Source organism: Anguilla rostrata, chromosome 8, assembly GCF_018555375.3.
Source record: "Anguilla rostrata isolate EN2019 chromosome 8, ASM1855537v3, whole genome shotgun sequence".
Lineage (NCBI taxonomy): Eukaryota > Metazoa > Chordata > Actinopteri > Anguilliformes > Anguillidae > Anguilla > Anguilla rostrata.
In genome coordinates, this window is record NC_057940.1 from 18199805 (window position 1) to 18217788 (window position 17984).

The 17984-nt window shown below is 39.9% G+C and overlaps 1 protein-coding gene across 1 annotated transcript in view; it reads left to right on the forward strand.

The window, feature by feature from the left end:
- Positions 1–5465: 5465 nt before the first annotated feature.
- The window catches only part of basp1 (brain abundant, membrane attached signal protein 1), a 46753-nt gene continuing 34234 nt past the window's right edge, over positions 5466–17984 (forward strand). Inside the window, exon 1 of the mRNA XM_064346862.1 lies at positions 5466–5642. The gene's annotated coding sequence lies outside the window, so the exon portion shown is untranslated. The remainder of the gene's footprint in view (positions 5643–17984) is intronic.

Sequence of the window (17984 nt, forward strand, 5' to 3'; positions counted from 1 at the left end):
AAGTCAATCATCCAATGAAGCGGAGACACTGCCTCTTGAGAAGAAAGACAATGCAATGCTCATGTCCTTTGACACTCAGCATGTCGGACACAATGTCAGGTATTAGCCAATGTGGCAGTAAATGAAAATGCCCATCAAGCGCTGATTGAAAAAGGATTTCTGGATTTGGACTGCCTAGATGGCCACGTGGAGGATAACTGCCAAAATTCAAGTTGACAGTCCAGGTAATCACATGCTTGATATTGTCTCCAGGCTCTAACCACAAATTGCGTGTTGTGTTTTAGACTTCAAGGTTCTTCTGTTTTTTCTTTTCTCTTGACAATCCTCTTCATGTATCAAAGTCTCATTTGTATATTTGGAGCCCCATTATCTGTTGCACATGCAGCAGCCACAGGGGTCCACACAAAACATAAACACATAACATAGTACAGACCAAGAGCAATGCAGGAGCAGCACACCGCAAACACAAAATTTAACTCAATTTAAATAGCAAACAGAACACAAAACTAAAGGCCACGAAAGTGGATTTTCTTTGTTATTGAGCAAACACTAGCGAAGACATGCTTTCATGACAAAGATGTTTAATTGAAGTATCTAGATATTTGCAAGCAGCAAAACACACACACACACACACACACACACTTGATTATTTTATTTGGATCCATGCTACACATATATTACACATATATCTGTAGGTAGGTGTAGGTTAAAACCTTACATCCCCTTCATTACTACATGCATTACAGGACATATCAAATGGTTTGCTGTTTTCCAAAAGCCCTGACTTGAATTATGCAATGAAGAAGCAAAGCTGCTTGGCTGTGTGCAGATGGGCAGAGCATGGCATCATGGGTAAGACACACTCCTGCTACAAGCATGTCTAATTGTGAGTCTAGAAGTATTCTTTCCAGTTAACTAGGAAGATGGTGTAGAGAAAGCTCAGAAATGCAGCAATCAGTCTAGATTTCATGGCAAGTCACATGGAAACTGTTTCATGTGCATGCAGGGGAGAAATTTGAGTTTGTGAATACAAAATCTTAGATCTTATTGTAATACCAAGCAGTGGTTTCCCAGGTTAAAATTAAGTATCTAATAATAATCTACATTACAATAAACTGCCTGACTCTATATTTTTAAATTAAGGCACTAGATTTGCAAACAAATAAATATATAAATAAATACAACATTTATCCATTTGGATAATATGAGTAGTTTCTAAAAGCATTTAGAAATTAATCAAATTAAATTAAAGTTCCTGACTTGACATCAACACATTGGCATGAGTCATTAAGGTAATTTCTCAGTGAAGAATGTACATAGCAAAATGATAAATCAACAGATACTTTTAACTCTAGCAGAGTACCTTCTGTCCTTATAACACTCTTGGATACTGATATTGATATTTATGCAGTTAAGAGTTTATTGAAGAACTGGGATTTTGTTTATGTGGTGTATTGCTGTTGTAGCACCCTAGAGAATAATAACATTTTCATTACATTTTTCGACAAGAAATTTGAGAATTACTAATTATTTTCACATTATGTATTGTTGGATTGTGATTGCATGACTGTGTTTACAAATTTAATTTTATATTACCATGAATGAAAAAAAGCATTTTAATGTAACAGGCTAACATGGATTGTCGGTGTTTTATGGTAGCACTGACTACCTCATCAAGCATTAATTGTACTGTAAAAGTACAATTGCAGGAGTAGATTGCAGGAGACAAAACGAAATGCCAGGAATTTGCTGCTATGTGAATTGTCTGCATTCTTTTCTTTCTGCTCAAATGCAACAATGCAATCATTTATTCTCCTATTTTGTCACAAAGATAACATAATATATAATGTAAACAACACTATTATTACCTTCAGAGTTTCAGTGTTTGAATCTGGTGCCATCTAGTGGAAATTTGGAACTCAGCCAAACCCACTTGTCATCTCTTTGCACAGTCTCAGTTAAAGAATGGAAAACGATTATTTTGTGTATGTTATAACTATACTACAATATTTATCCAAACATTGAAAAATGAATGTGAACTATTTATGTTTAAGTGTATGTGACCAAATATATTATTAAATACTGCCAATAATCATTGTCATTATCACCGGCATCACCACTATTATCATTACTCCACTTTTTTTCTGAAAAGTGAAACATTTTTGTGACAATGTATAGGCACAAGCATGTGGTCATAGTGGCCAGTTCCCATTGAAGTTTCAATGCTAAATTTGGACTGGAACTGGGTACTATGGTCAGATGAGATTAAAATTAAGCTTTTTGGCCAGGCACAGCTGTGGGGGAGATCAAAAGGATACTCACATTGAAAAGAATGTCATACATGCATTGAAATGTGGGGTGTGTCTGTGTATATTTATATATGGGGTCGGTCTTTGATGATGCTTTGCATGCATCTGTGGGTCCTGGAGCTCTTACGGTCAATAACAGCATAAACTTTCAGTAAGCCATTGAACCCAAGCATACTTCTAAATCAACCATGAAGTACTTACAGGACAGAAATATCAAGGCTTTGGAAGTCCCTAGACTTGACTATAACTGAAAATAACACACACACACACACACAAACACAGAGGAAAACAGAGACCAAGTCAACTCCTGTCAAATTGCATTCAAAAGAAGAACATCAATAGATATGACCAGTCAGAATCATTGTCACAAAAACAGCTGATCCTCACAATACATCTAGCAAAAGAATATTGATTCGTAAACAGAAGTTCTTCCCTCCAAAAAGACATTATTCCATGAAGTTATCAAACACCCTTTCGATGACTCAAAATCTTACAATATGCAGCATGCACTGCCCCAGTTTACCACTAGAGACAATAGAGACTATACAGTCTCTATCTGGGGTGAACACATGTTTTGTGTTATTTTCAAACTGTTTTTCCTGATTTCATTAAATGAAAAACAGTTCTTTGCCCACTCTTCTTATACACTTTGTTGTGCGTTGCTCTGGATAAGAAGGTATGCCAAATGCCTGTAATGTAAATGTAATGCCCACTCTTCTTTGCAGAACTGCATCAATTCAGACAATTGGTAGGTGTTTGAGAATGAACTGCTAGTTTCAGGTCCTGCCACAGCATCTCTATTGGGTTCAATACTGGACTTTGACTAGGCCATTCCAAAACTTTTATTTAGTTTCTTTTCAGCCATTCAGATGTGGATTTGCTTTTATATTTCGGATTATTGTCTTGCTGCATAACTCAATTAAGCTTTAGCTTCAGTTCAGACAAATGACCAGACATTCTCCTTAAGAATTTTCTGGTACAGATCAGAATTCATAGTCCCTTCATGGGCTGTTTGAAAAATAAACTATAATTTAATAATTAAATCCAAGGGGCATTAACAAATACAAAGTTGCAGAAAGACAAATAGGTCTACCATTGATAAGATGAGTGGAGGTGGCAAACTTGCCTGTCCATGACTCTCTGTCTTATCATTTTTCACCATCGATGTGCTCACTGCACATCTTGAAGGTTTATTAGATAATTGGCTTGTAAATTATAAATGTTTGGTTGTACTTTATTTTGCATTAATACTTGTGTTGTAAACGTACTAATGTGACGTGTGCAGCATATTAAATTCTGTTGTAACAACGTGATACTCGTGTTTCTTCAGGTCTTGTGAACTTGAACTTAGGTGCTGCATGTCATGCTCCCAGCCAATAAATCAGATCATTCGGTTTTGTACTTCCTACGCGCATGCACAGCCATATGTCCTTCTGCATTCGGGAAGATGTGACCCGACCCATGTCACTTTCAGAGCTTGCCATCAGCTTTTCGGCAGATGGGGTGAAGCCGGGCCTGGGAATAGGGAATATCCACTTGACTGCTTCCTTCTTTGAAACCCGAGGCAGCAGTACGCCCAGGCAATTGCCATTCCCACAAAAAGAACGTGTATACCTCAGCATCAGAATGTCCGAATTCATCTGAGATTTTGGCCAATGCCTTGACCGGTAGGCTGCAATTGAATTTACGATATAAAACGCGGATCCGCCTCTGCCTTTCCAATTAATTACCTTTATGTGGGATGGTTTTTTCTCCTTTTAAATACATAGGGTGTTATAGCCCAGTGATGACGTTCTATTTAGGAATGTTTTCTTCCTTTTGATTAAACGTATATTTCCACACGTGTTCGATGGTAATAAAGTACTTGAAAATGAAAAATAAAAATAAAAATAATTTGTTTTCATTTCTAGATAAATCGACGATTTTGCCAGCAGGAAAATATTATTAGCAGTCAGGCTCTAGATAACAGTGGATCACTCGCATTGCTGCGCTTTGGGCTGTCAGCCAAGGGTACAGTGACCAGACGGCCACTCGGTAATTGGCCCAGACACCCATCATCAAAGTTTGCATCATTAATCTGCACACAAACCAAGAACACGCGTAATAACCCTACGAGGTTAAAATATGCTTGTAGTTACAAAGTCACAGAGGACATCACCCGACAGAAGACATACCAGAAGTACAAAAAGAAGAAGAAGTAGTAGTAGAAGAAGAAGAAAATGGTTTGACGAAGTGGAGTATTAATCCTTTGGAAACAGAATTGCTACATAACTACAAACGAATAACTGTGATCCGGCCATTTTTTTCTGGAAACATTTAACTTAGCCTCCATTTCATATTTGCGCACGTGATTGCTGACAATGCATTCTGAATTTTAATCTGAGAGAGAGAGAGAGAGAGAGAGAGAGAGAGATGCGATGCAGTGAAAAAAAAGGGAACCTACAGATGGGTTCTCTGTCAGTGGTGTTCTGGCAACAGTTTAGTCAAAACTACAAAGAAGTGATTTCAAGATATGTATTCTGTAATGGATTTTTGGTGATCCTCATACTGTCCTTCCAATTACTGTCCTAGCAGAGATAGTCCGGCAATAAACCAATCAGAATGCAGAACAAGTGTGCGAAATATGCAATATGCCCATGGGCAGGGGGCGCCAATGTTTTAAATTCCGCTGTGGAAATGCTGGATCTTGCGACAATCTATGATACAAGTCTAATCATTTGCATATATCACACAATAATTCATCTAAGAATTATCCACGTTAGCACCATAAACATGTACAAATACATAGTTGTAAAAATGTACGCATGGTGGATTCAGTAACGCATCACGCATACTATAATGTATAACCGTTGTAGGCTACTGTACACACTGTATATGCATTGAGTACTGGTGACCTAAATGATAATTGGGTTATGAAATTATGATTAACATTGTTTCCCGTAATACTGACGCATGTGTATGTGTGTTCCTTTCGTATTATGAAATGTTAAGGAATAATTTCGACCTCATTTTTGCCATAACCATTTCTCCAAAAAAAAACAAAACAAAACAAAAAACGCATTGAATGGAGGAAAATGGGTCTGATTTCACACCAGAACGTCGGTAAGATCCACGGTAACGTTACTACAGCGCCCTCCTGGTTTCAATCGCGCTATACACCCTTGAGTAGTGTGCGAACTGCCCCCCAGCTTGAGAGCGTGCGCGTGTATGAGATGCAGGGAGAGCCGCGCAGAGCACTACCCAAATAGGCACAGCTACCAAGCGCACAGACAGAGCCGCTGAAAAATAAATTCCACACACACTTCAGCAGGGAGAACTTCACAGCGAAGAACGGTAAGAGTCACTTAAATGTTCAGTAGATTTTTTTTCCCATTTTTCCCGTCATGTTAAGAGGGAGCGCATATTTAAACAGCTGGGCTATCTGGCTGTTGCTTCCCACTACCATCTATCTTTGGAGAGCTAAAGCGTAATTTGGATATATAGGGGTTTTCGATGGTGAAGATTTCACAATGAATGCACCATATACATTAAAAAGACAGTGTTGTTAAAATGTGCACTAAATAATTCATTTAATGTGAAGTCTAAGTAATATATTTAAAAAAAAATACAAGCCCCGATAGTATTTTGTGAGAACATCTCCAAATAAAGGGGCGTAGGCTCTTTTCTGCACGTTGTCTTTAGCTAACTCAGTGTCATTTTTATCCAACACATGAAAAATGTGTTCATGGCAATGTTGATCATGGGTTAACATTACCAATGCAAGAAAACGTTATTTTCCCCAAAAAGCTAGCTTTGTGACTATATGATTAATTCATCTGAAAAGTTGGCTATGCTATATAAAACAGAGATTATGCAGATTTTTTCAAAAACAATTATGTAAATTATGCATAAAATAATACCTGTTAATTATAAATCGTAATGGTTTAAAATAAGATTTTATACTCCACCCCTTTGTGTCTGGGGGTGTGCCTTATTGCTGCGCTGTACATCGCCGACAGATCACAATATTTTATATTACTTAGCCTTTTTAAGAAAACGTAGCCTAGCTGGTTTATAATAGGCCGACCTCTATACAAACACGGCAAAATTGTGTCATGCTATGAAATTAATAATGTATACATTTTCTGGAGGCTTGCCCGCCAGAAAATGGTCCGTCTAGATTTTCTGACACATACGGGGGAGGGGGCTCAACAATCGTCATTGTTACTAGTATTAAAATGTGAACGTGATATGAAGCATGTAAAATAAGTAACTGGTCAATGTACGTTGTCGAATTCGGCATAGTATCATGTACCAGCGTTGCCAGCTGAACTATTCTACTATTCTGTCTGGAGAATGAATGACTTTCCTTAGTGATTGTCCGGGTTCTTTGTTTCAACGAAGCACATGCGCATTGCATGTAGGGTGTGGATGGGCGATTGATTTTCTTTCTCACCTATCAATTGATTGTCGGTTAATTTACAAGGCAATGAGACGACGATCCTTAAGAAAGAGAGTTGCAATTCCATCTAAATGTTTTTTCATCCATGCGTAATCAGGCAGTAAATATTTTATTGGTCTTAATCAAAGATGGGGTAGGATGAGATGAGGGAGTCACAAGACGCATCTCCAGTATACATTTCCACCACGGACTAAGCTGAAAACTACACATCTTAAAAAAAAATAAAAACGTTATTGTAATTTACATTTTTACTCTCCGTTTGTGGTTGTTACTCGGGTACAGGAAAAACGTGTCACACAGTTCACATTTTTTGCAATGCAAATGATAGCTTTCTTCTCCTAATTGGAATAACACCTGCTTCGCAGACTGAACGTCGATGTCAGCTAGAGACAAAGTATTACATAGATGTCATTTTTTGAGTATTGCGCACATAATCAGAATTGGTTGATTCCGAAGAAGAAGAAAAAATACTACTATTTCATATCGGAACCGGCTAACTGGTTACGTATACGTCAAGTGTTAAAGTGTTCACATTATTTATGCCTGAAGCTGTATGCTATGCATTGTTCTGTTCTATGGAATGCCAGACGTCAGCCAGTCGTGTCCGCCGTCTCCACCTACAACCACAAATAAAAACAATGTTTGCAGAATGACCGAGCGAGAGAATTAATACATGTCGACGTTCTTAATTCTGCTATATCTGTATTCTGCTATATATGAATCGCGCTGTCAACCTGTTAACCTATTCTGTCCACATAATATTTGAGAAGGGGAAGCTTCCGCATGTCTCCCTATTCCCATATTGCCTTGTGTGTTTGAAGAAACAAGTCGACAATTGACGCAGAGTGTCTCGCGTCCCTTCGTTATTCCAAGGTACTGGCAATTGGAGTATATTTAATATTTTCAGACAATTCCATTTGAACGAAAATTCGATAGTGATGGCTGTTTCTTTCTTCAAATGATTCGCTTTTGTGCATGACAAAAATGGCTGCCACTCGACCGTACAAATTCCCCAATCTTATCTTCCATGTTTAACAGAATGTATATTATTTGTATTGTGCTGCAGGGACAGTAACGCCCCCCTGCTAGCCTGGGTCATGCATTTTTGTTGAGCGCCTCAGTTGAATTTAGGTGTAATGTGCTTGCCGATGCTCATTGAGATAATTTGACCAGGCTTAGGCTAAAATGGATTCATCATAGAGAACAGAATTTTTAACATTAGTTGACATAGGATTATCTGTATGAAAAAATGTCACATTAGATACCTAAATATATCTTTTTGTAACTGTAATTGCTGTACATTGTTCAGCTGGTTCAGAAAATGAACCTGGAACAGAGATGCACAATGTAATTTTGCATGAGCATGCTTTTGGCCATTGTGAACAGGTGTCATCATGAACCACTCCATCTCAAGATCTATTTTCTGTGTTGTAATGGAGATGTGCTGACCAAAGTTGAGTTGTGCAGATGGGAAATGAGCCTGTACTCACACATTTGGTCAGTCTCTGATAGCCACCAATATCAAAATACCTAAGTAAATGGTGCCATTTAAATTTCCAAAGGAAGGATAATTATTCACGTAATAATTATTATGTGAAATGGATTTGCCAAAAATGATAAACATTTGATAATAGCACATTGCTGAAGCATCCATGTTGTCTTTCTGTCTGTAGTCTATTCAGGCTGCAATGTTAGTTTGTGTTGCATGTTGGGTAAAAGCAGGCACATTTCTTGTGAATTGTGTGTTCCACTGCTGAGAAGTGGCAGTGAAGGAAATTGCAATATAAACATAGAATAGAGTCTCATTATTCAGAAGAAAGCACTTCCAGGCAAAGACATGAAATGGACATTGCCAGCTGGCAAATTAAAGCCAGGAATATCTGACAAAGGATGGGTGCTGAAGGAACAAGTTATTTGTGAGGAGTGGGGACACAGACAGACTCAGTACCTTAGGCCCATTAATGTAGCAGGGGGAGGCCCTCTCATACATATAAGGTGGGGGGGTGGGTGGGTGGGGGGGATGGGGGAGCTGCAGAATGCTTTAAAAACAGCATTTTTGGTGGGGTCTCAGTCCTGACATCTGATTGGTGTCATGGCCAGTGTGGTGTAGTGGTCAGGATTAGGCGCTAGAAGGCCAATACTCAGTCATTTGAACATTTGAACATCACTGATTGATTGCTTGTAATTGTGTTCTGACAGGTTTTAATGAACAAAATATGAGGACATTTGTATTTGGTTTGAAAAATATTAATAAGGAAATTCATTGATATTATTAAATTCCCAGAAATTTAAAGTAAATCTCTTTGGAGAGAGTCATCATTTGTACAAGAACTTGAATTTCATGCAGTGTTTGAGGAAAAACACAATTCAATTATTGCAATGATTTGTCTTTGGAGACTTTGCATATTCCAACTTAAAATAATTAAAAATGCACATCTTCATTTAGGACGCAATGCACATGTGTTAATGAGGGATGTGTATACCATGTGTGTGAATGGCAAAAAAAGCTTTCCAACTTGTTATGCCAATCCTGTCATATGCCTTAAATAAATCGTGACAAAGGCTATTGGTTCGAGGGTCATTTAAAAATCATTCAGGGAATCCCATTCCTAAGGATATCTTGCTTTGACTCTTTTGTCCTCAATGTCTTCTCAGTTCACACACCTTCTCCTTGTCCAAGTGGACACCAAGATAATACAAATATCAGTCAGGAATCAATTCAGAATGGAACGTTGGGCTTTGTTCAGTCTAAGAGAGACAGGGGACATATCTCCAGTTTCAATTTATTTCTCTGCAGACCACCCCCACACTGCCCCCCCCCCCATCACACACCTCTGTTTAAGCCAGATCTTTGTCTAAAATTTTGGTACCAGGCGTCATGACTGGAAAGGACAATTTTGCATGAATTTCAATGCAAGGTAATATTATGAAGACTCCTTCCTTATCCATTTTTAAATGCTTCTCAACATGGAGTATAGAAGGAGGGATGGGGGAGGGGGGGTGTCAAACTAAAATCTTTACTTTGGTGTTAATATACAACAAAAGCAATGAGCTTTGTGGAGAGCAAAGAGGCACATCTGTAATTTCTGGGGCCCTGCCACATACTCTGACAAGTCCCAGTTCTGTCACTTTCCATCCAGTGGATGAGTGCCGGCTGAGAGGACGTTCCTGCAGGAATTTTCGCACATACCACTGCATGTTCTCAGGGCGGGAGCTGTACTTGCGGGAGGCTGTCTTGTTTGGCAAGGTGGCAGTAGTTGGTAGCTGTGTGTGGGTTGGGGGGGGGTGGGGATGGGTGTCCAACAGCTGACTGAAAGAGACTGGGGGGGAGGGTTTTGGTAGTTGAGGGGGTGGGGTGGGGGGTGGGGGGGTTTGGGTAATGCCCCAGGTCCGTCTCTGGTGAACGAACAGCCGTGGCTGCAGGGCTCCTCGCTGCTACTGGGTCCACGTTGTCCTCAATCGGCAGTCCTGCGTTTGACGGGCCGGGCCCTCCACTCGGGTGCCGCCCGTTCACCCAGACAACGACGGGACAGCGAGGCTGGGCACAGACATGTCAGCCCAAATCTGTCTTATTGGGGCGGCTGCATCGTCTGGGCTGACAGGAGGACAAAGAGGAGACGGCGGTGGAGGCCGGGGGCCACCAGCCAATGGTGGGAAAGCAAAGTATTGCATTCTCTCAGGTTTGGGAGGGGGGGTGGGGGTGTAGTCATGGGGGTGGTCAGCTGCGATATAGATTGAAACCAGAGATTTTGCCACTGTCATTTGGCTCTGAGACCAGGCAAAGCCCAACATTTCATTCTGAATAGATTCCTGGCCAATGCATGCCATCGTTCGGTGTCCAGAATAACTCTGACAGTGGAAAAGGAGGAGATGTATTAACTGGGAAGATAATTGATGATAAAGGAGTTGGAACAAAATACTCTTTAAATCTGTAAAGCCTATGGATGTTGCAGCGTTCCATTAAGACAGTTCATTTTTTGCTCTGTGTTGCACACTGTGTATGAAATATTACAGGCGCCTTTCCTCGCCAGTCCTGTTTTAGCTGTTTTTATGCCAGGCCTGGCTTGACCCAACTGCATTAGTGTGTTTTCATAGTTATTCACCGCCCAGCCCCAGACACTGTCTGTGTGTCGAGGAGCTGCTTTCTCACAGCACTGGCCTATCATTTCCCCCTGGACGGAGGAAGATAATATCCTCTCTATGGCCACTGGTGGCATGATTGATTAGGTGGCCATCTTGGCAGTCTCTCTGCCTTCCAGCAGCCTCCTTGCGAAGATCACATGGAAGCTGCCTCCAGATTATTTTCTATCCAGTGCACCTGTACAGTGCAATATTATATGACACTTCAGTGCTTTGCGTTTAAATGCAGCATGCGCGAGCAATTTAAATCTGCTATTGATTTGAGTACTGGGCCGAAGTAGCCAGACAAAATAGTGTCTGAGTGATCAATGAACATAGAGAGAATCTTTACTTTGGATTATGAGAGCAAAATAATTGTGCTTTTTAGTTTCTGATAGTGGATGCCCCACATGGCCAAATACACATATTGTATGTGAGATGAGATTTATTGTCAGGGAAACATCTTTTATTTATCTTTGTTCTCATAATTCAGAATATTTATATTGTGTTAATACATCTGTGTGCCTCAAAATGGATGCTGAACAACCTTGACCAAAATCAATGTAGGCATTTTTTTGGTTTAAGTAGAAAGCTTTCTACTTCTTTCCTGTCCAGTTAGCATCTCTTGGTTCATGGATAATGAAGTTTATTATTGCTCCGAAACATTACAGTTTCTGAGCTGTGAGATTTTTTTGTCATGGCTGTCAAGTTTTGTATAAAGATGGGCCCTTTGTCTGTCTGAAATTTCACTTGATGTGACAGGCCCCACTGTTCTGAGCAATGAAGGCATTCTATTTTTCCATCTTTCTCTTCTTATGCTCCTCAAAACAATGTGAATATGAATAGAGAGTGATAGTTGTAAAGAGCCCAAACTTGGCAATTCACTTCTCTTCGTAATAACAGCTCAGGAGCAAAAAGCCAAATAGGAAAAAAAGAAGAAAGATAATTATAGGGCGTCAGACCCACAGAGGGCATGGAGGGAGGGTTTGACTCAGCTTTTAAAGCTAAAGTCCTCCTTGGGAACATAATATATTCCAGAGCAGCAGACTGATGAGAACTATTTAACAGAAGCGGTGGCTGATAGGAACTGTTTCCTGAAGAGATACGTGCCACAAGATTGTCTGATCACAAATATCTGCCACAGATACGATCGCTTTTAAGAGCCCAATGCAGCACAAACCTGGGGCAATTCACTGATAATGGCACTCCACTTTGGCGGAGACTTTATTTTTGGAGGTAGTTCCAGACAGGTTGACCTGTGTGAATAAAGCATGCCTACCACTGTACTGTATGTGGTACAGCCTATCAAAATAAAAGACTTGGCTTCTATTTATTTGCAAGTGCCCTGGTCACAGTCAGCTTGAACCCATTTAATAAAAAATAAAAAACTGTCATAGGTGTCACTCATTCATGTAGCTGGCTATATACTGTGGAAGGTTAAGGTTATAGCACTTTGCTAAACAGATTTCACTTTGAATTTGAAATGACAACTCTCAGAGTTCAGTACTTTAAACGTCTACTATGCTCAGTTGCAACATTTTGAGGGTGAACTCTCAAGCAAACCAGACATTCTAAAAAACTGCGGTGCTAACAGATGTGTATAGATATTTGTCTTACACAGACAAGTAGTCCCTCAATACTTGTGAGTAAACCACCGCCTTTTACGTAACAGCTAGAGTAGCCCTTGCCCTGTGCTTCAGTCAAAATACCCAGCCCAGGGAGTTTTTTTTTCTGGTTCTTGTAACTATCCAATTGGATTAGGAAGAGCCAGTGAATTCCACAGGCTTCGCGTGGACTTCGTGTGTATGAGGAAACTGGGCGTTAGGTGCCTGCCATGTCCTCCTGGCATAATATTACCACTTTAACAAAAACCACTGATTGCAGTAGCAGCGTGGATTTTCTGGTGAAGTATCAACGCTGCAGTTACATCTAATGACAGCCAACAATAACAACTGGTGCAGCTGATCAAATGAAAATAAATAACGACTGTTGCGAATGATGTTTATGCGTTCTGGTGCAGGCCCTCCATTGGATTGCCTTCTTCAGGGTATTGTTTCTCATTGATTGGTAGTGCTGAAAAACTTGTATGCCCATCCAGCATTTGAACATTAGAGATAAGGACAGTGAATTTAATGAGGAACATGATAAAAGTGTAAATATATATGTGTGTGTGTTTGTGTGTGTGTGTGTATATATATACACTCACCGGCCACTTCATTAGGTACTTGCTAGTACCGGGTGTGGTCTTCTGCTGCTGTAACCCGTCTGCTTCAAGGTTCGACGTGTTGTGCGTTCAGAGATGCTCTTCTGCATACCTCAGTTGTAACGAGTGGTTATTTGAGTTACTGTTGCCTTTCTACCAGCTCAAACCAGTCTGGTCATTCTCCTCTGACCTCTGCCATCAACAAGGCATTTTCGCCCAGAGAACTGCCGCTCACTGGATATTTCCTCTGTAAACCCTAGAGATGGTTGTGTGTGAAAATCCCAGCAGTTTCTGAAATACTCAAACCAGCCTATCTAGCACCAACAACCATGCCACTTTCAAAGGCACTTAAATAACCTTTCTTCCCCATTCTGATGCTTGGTTTGAACTTCAGCAGATCGTCTTGACCATGTCTACATGCCTAAATGCATTGAGTTGCTACCACGTGATTGGCTGATTAGTTATTTGCGTTAACAGGCAGTTGAACAGGTGTATCTAATGAAGTGGCTGGTGAATGTATATATGTGTGTGTGTTCACAAATTAGACTGAAAAGAGAAGCAACACATATTTTATTATATGGCAAAATATACGGCATGTATTCCATGCCTGACATATTCAATATTAACTAGTCAGCAACTGCATACATGCGTTTAACAATGCATTTCCTTTTATAAAAGATCTGTTGAGTACACCTTTGTCAAGCCTGCTATCAGTGTCAGAGAGTGATGAAATAATTATCCCCCACTATATGATGTAACAGTATTGAATGAAGCAACTACTGCATTTCTCAAGTATATTCCAAGGTGCAGCTATTTCATTGACAGACTTATTTAAAGTGATTACCAAACACCTCTGTTAAAAGCAGACTAAGTTCAGAACTTCTGTGGTAGGGTGGTTAAGCCAGTCGACAGACAGCTGTTCTCCTTTTTAATGTTTTTTTCCTGGCCATTTAAAGAACAGACCGTTTATACTGAAAGATTATAGAAAACTCTTGAAAATATTCACAAGAACACTTACTGTGTGTCGTTTTCCAGAGGAAAATTGTTCATAGCTCATTATTTTGCAGCCTGTATGATTAATGTTTTATTTCAGTTGATGGATGGTTCCTTTAATGTTGTGGTAACCTTGTTGAATAGATTTGGAGATCAATTAAATTTTTGGGATATCCACCACAGATGGAACAAGCTTGGAAGCATGCTTGACTGTACTGGCATGCAAGCTAGTGGTTTATTCAACTTCCTTGATGGTCAGATGACACATTTTTGATCGGTACACATTAAACTAGAAGCTCTTGTCCTCTCAAAACCAGAAGGAATTGTACTGTCCCTGCGGAAAATAATCTTGTTCTGCTCACAGTATAACCATATGACACCTCCCACACACACCCCCTGGGTGATTTGAACTGTGTTCAGTGAGTTGGATCCGTTTCACATAAGTAGTCTGACATGGCACTGGAGCGCGTTTCTATGTAGGTCAACAGCAAATTGGCTCCATGGTTAGCTCAACCTCTGGATCCTGGAAGTTATACTATAGTCAGACTATGCATTGATCTATAAAATATCTGTCATTTATCTCACTATGATTGTTCCAAGTCTTTGCCGAGTCAATTCTCTATCTTTTGACTGAGTGCTGCAAGGTGGTAAAATTAAGATGCATCTTAATTGGATTTTAAATGCATTCATTTGGGAAGACGCTTTACCGAAAGACTGAGCAATGTGTGTTATCTTGCATTGTGTGATGTTCTGAGCTGAACCCCATGGTCAAACTTGATAAAACAAGCCTTAGAAACTGTTAGAGTAGCAAAACAGGCAGAATTGGTACAATTTATATCAGTTACATGGCTGAGGAGTGGTACTGAAACAGAATATGAAGAAACACCCTCAAGATGAGACCAAACGGTCAAAACATTGTTGGAAGAACGTTGGAAGTGCATTAGAAACCCTGTTCTCTTTCACAAAGGGCAATCCATCGTGATTTCGTAGGACTTGGTTGCACTCCATACAGATACAAGTAGCTATGGTTTGTAGAGATATAGGCATAGCTCTTTGTCTTTTGGTCTGCCACTGTGAGGATTTTTGCATTGTTAAAAGACCCCGTCCAACAATGTTCTGTGCTTATCGTTTAAAAGATTCCATATTCAGTTGTCTTAGCTGTCGGCACCATTTCAAAAGAATCTATTGGGAAAACATTGCCGTATAAACCAACATTTAAAAAAGCAGCACATAGTTGTTTGTTGGTTTATTTGTAATTATGTTATTATTTTAATTTTAATTAATTATTTATAGATTCTTGCAATAGCAATAAAGCATTATCATTTGCAACGGTTCATCCAAATGTACTATCTTGATTTCAGTTTAATATTCACTGAAAAAGCCCCTACCTGAAAATGCTATTTACTTTCGAGAGGCTGTTGGAATTAATGTTCTCTTAAAACCCAATATTGCTCTTACTGCAGCAGGGGTATGAAGCTATATTCGATCATTTACAAGCCTAAGTCAAAGATGCAATTCATTCAATGGCCAAGCTGTCAATTATAATGGGTTTTCTGTCATTATCTGAAGATGAAGTGCCTGTATAAGGATACTCATTCTCCCTATAATTTACCAAAGCATGAATTGTAACAGCTTGCAAAAGCACCCATAAAAATATAACATGGGGAAAAAATTACAATACATAAATGAAGGGACATATTCTGCATGCAAATTTAACATTAATTGGAAATACACCAGTTATGGCTAATTATTTGTGCTGTGTTTTTGTCAATAACTGAATATACTATAGAATGCATTACAAAATGATACTGTGGCAAGATGCATTTTCAAAAGAGTTAAAAATGGCATGCACGAAAATAAGAAAAAGACGGATGTATCTTTAAAGTATATGCAGTATATTTAAACTAGTATTGGAAGATGGATCAGTAAATTTGGATCTCATATTTGGCTTCGTATTGAGATATTCCATGTTAGGGTGTGTGTCGTTGAAAAACAATGAACAGCTCACTGTTGCTGGAAACTCCCCGTGCAGCACAGCTGAGAAAGACAGTAAGATGGAGTTTGTCGTGAGCGATCCGAAGCAAGCCGTCCACTGTGGCTGTGAGCTCCATCTTGTTTGCTTGCTTGGCGCCTCACACGCGCACAGTGGCTGGCTGGCATCCATCCGTAACCTAGCAACAGCAGCGAGCGAGCTGCCAATTAGAACGTGGCTGGGGTTGGTACTCATTAGCTCGGCTCGGACAAGCAGCCATGTCGCGAAGGGAAACGATCGGTTTTCTCACATTGCTGAAAAAAGGGGAATGTTCGGCGAACGTGGTTCGCTTTGTAAATGGCTGAATCTGCACACGGCCCATGTGATAAATGAAGGAATATCTCTGTATTCCATGGCATTTATATGAGGTATAATTTAAGATCACCTCACATATGGACTGAATAGGCATGATAACAAGATTTTTGATTGCATGTTTTTGATGTTACCGACCCCTCCCATAAAATGTGTTCTTCATTTTTTTTTTTAGGCAGAGGCAAAAGAACGCGGGGCCCTTAGCGGAACATAGCGGAACCATGAAATGCAGTGGTTCTGAGTTTAGTGATGTGACATCTGTCTGGTGTCAGAACCTGTGTCCTATGGTGCCATAAACACTGTAGAAACTTAAAGGAAAATACCTTAAGAGTATGCATGCATTAAGTTGGATAAGGCTTACCAAATTGCCCTCCCCTTGTAGCATTTTCTGCAGATTTGTCAGAGGATTAGTAGAAAGTAAATTGGTTTATAGTTGGAAGTATACCAATTTTATTCCCCAACTGCACAAAATGAATCCTTATTTTTAGTCCAACAACTACTTTTTATTATGATTGAAGGACAGTATGGTTCATTACTGGTTCAACATTCTGTTGTCTAATACATCTTCATTAAATTCTTCCAACAGTCTCAGTTTCAGTGTACCTCTCTAAATATAGCAACAGGTAGGCACGCATCACGGTAATGCAATGTATAGGCATTGCAAGTTATTAAGCCACATACAGTGAATCATGGGAGAAAACAGGTACATTCATCAGGAGAATTACAGCTTAGAGCAGTTCTGACATGTCAGCCCCCGCAGCCCGCAGTTTTACTGCGGCCTTGGCCCCGGAGCGTTTAAGCGTGTCAGTCTCTGTGTAAACGGCCGCACTCTGCTGTTAGGTCCTCTTCAGTGTTTGTGCTTTAACGGCTCTGTAAGGGGCTCCGAGCCAAAGCTTTGTTTTCATTTATGTGTATCTGTGCAACTTGCCCACATCCATTGTGGCGGGACGTATTTGCATCCTCACAAAGTGTGTGTAAAAAAGGCCTGTGGATACATACTCTACCTTTCACATTTTTAAAGAGTAACAGACATACAGCTGCGGCCAAAGATTCTCTATTTTTACCAGATGCCAGAGTGATGCCCTGTGCTATGGCAGTCACTGCTGAGGTTTTATATGAACTATATCTTTATCTTCAGCAAAAGAACCTCCTCGATGCCAATCAGTCTGGTTTCAAGTTTGTTTCACTGTAACAGAGGGTCTTCACTCTGCAAGAGTTAAGCCACTCAGTTCCGTTGTCATCCTACTTGACTTGTCTGCTGCATTTCTTACTATCAGCCACTGGATTTGTCTATCACCTCTTGCAATCCACCCGTAGATGCTTTGATTCTTCTTGCTGATGAATCTTTTCAGGTCACCTGGTGGGGATCTCCTCCACCCACCTCCTCTTGACTGTTGTCCCACAGGGCTTGGTGCTTGGTCCATTTCTCTTTTTGCAATAAATCACCTAGTCATTATCTCAGTTCATGGCATATTGCATCACTACTATGCTGATGAAATTCACTTTTTTATTTTCTCCCTCTGTCCAAAGGAGTGGCAAGTTCAGGCATGTATTTTTGCATGCTTGGCTGACTGG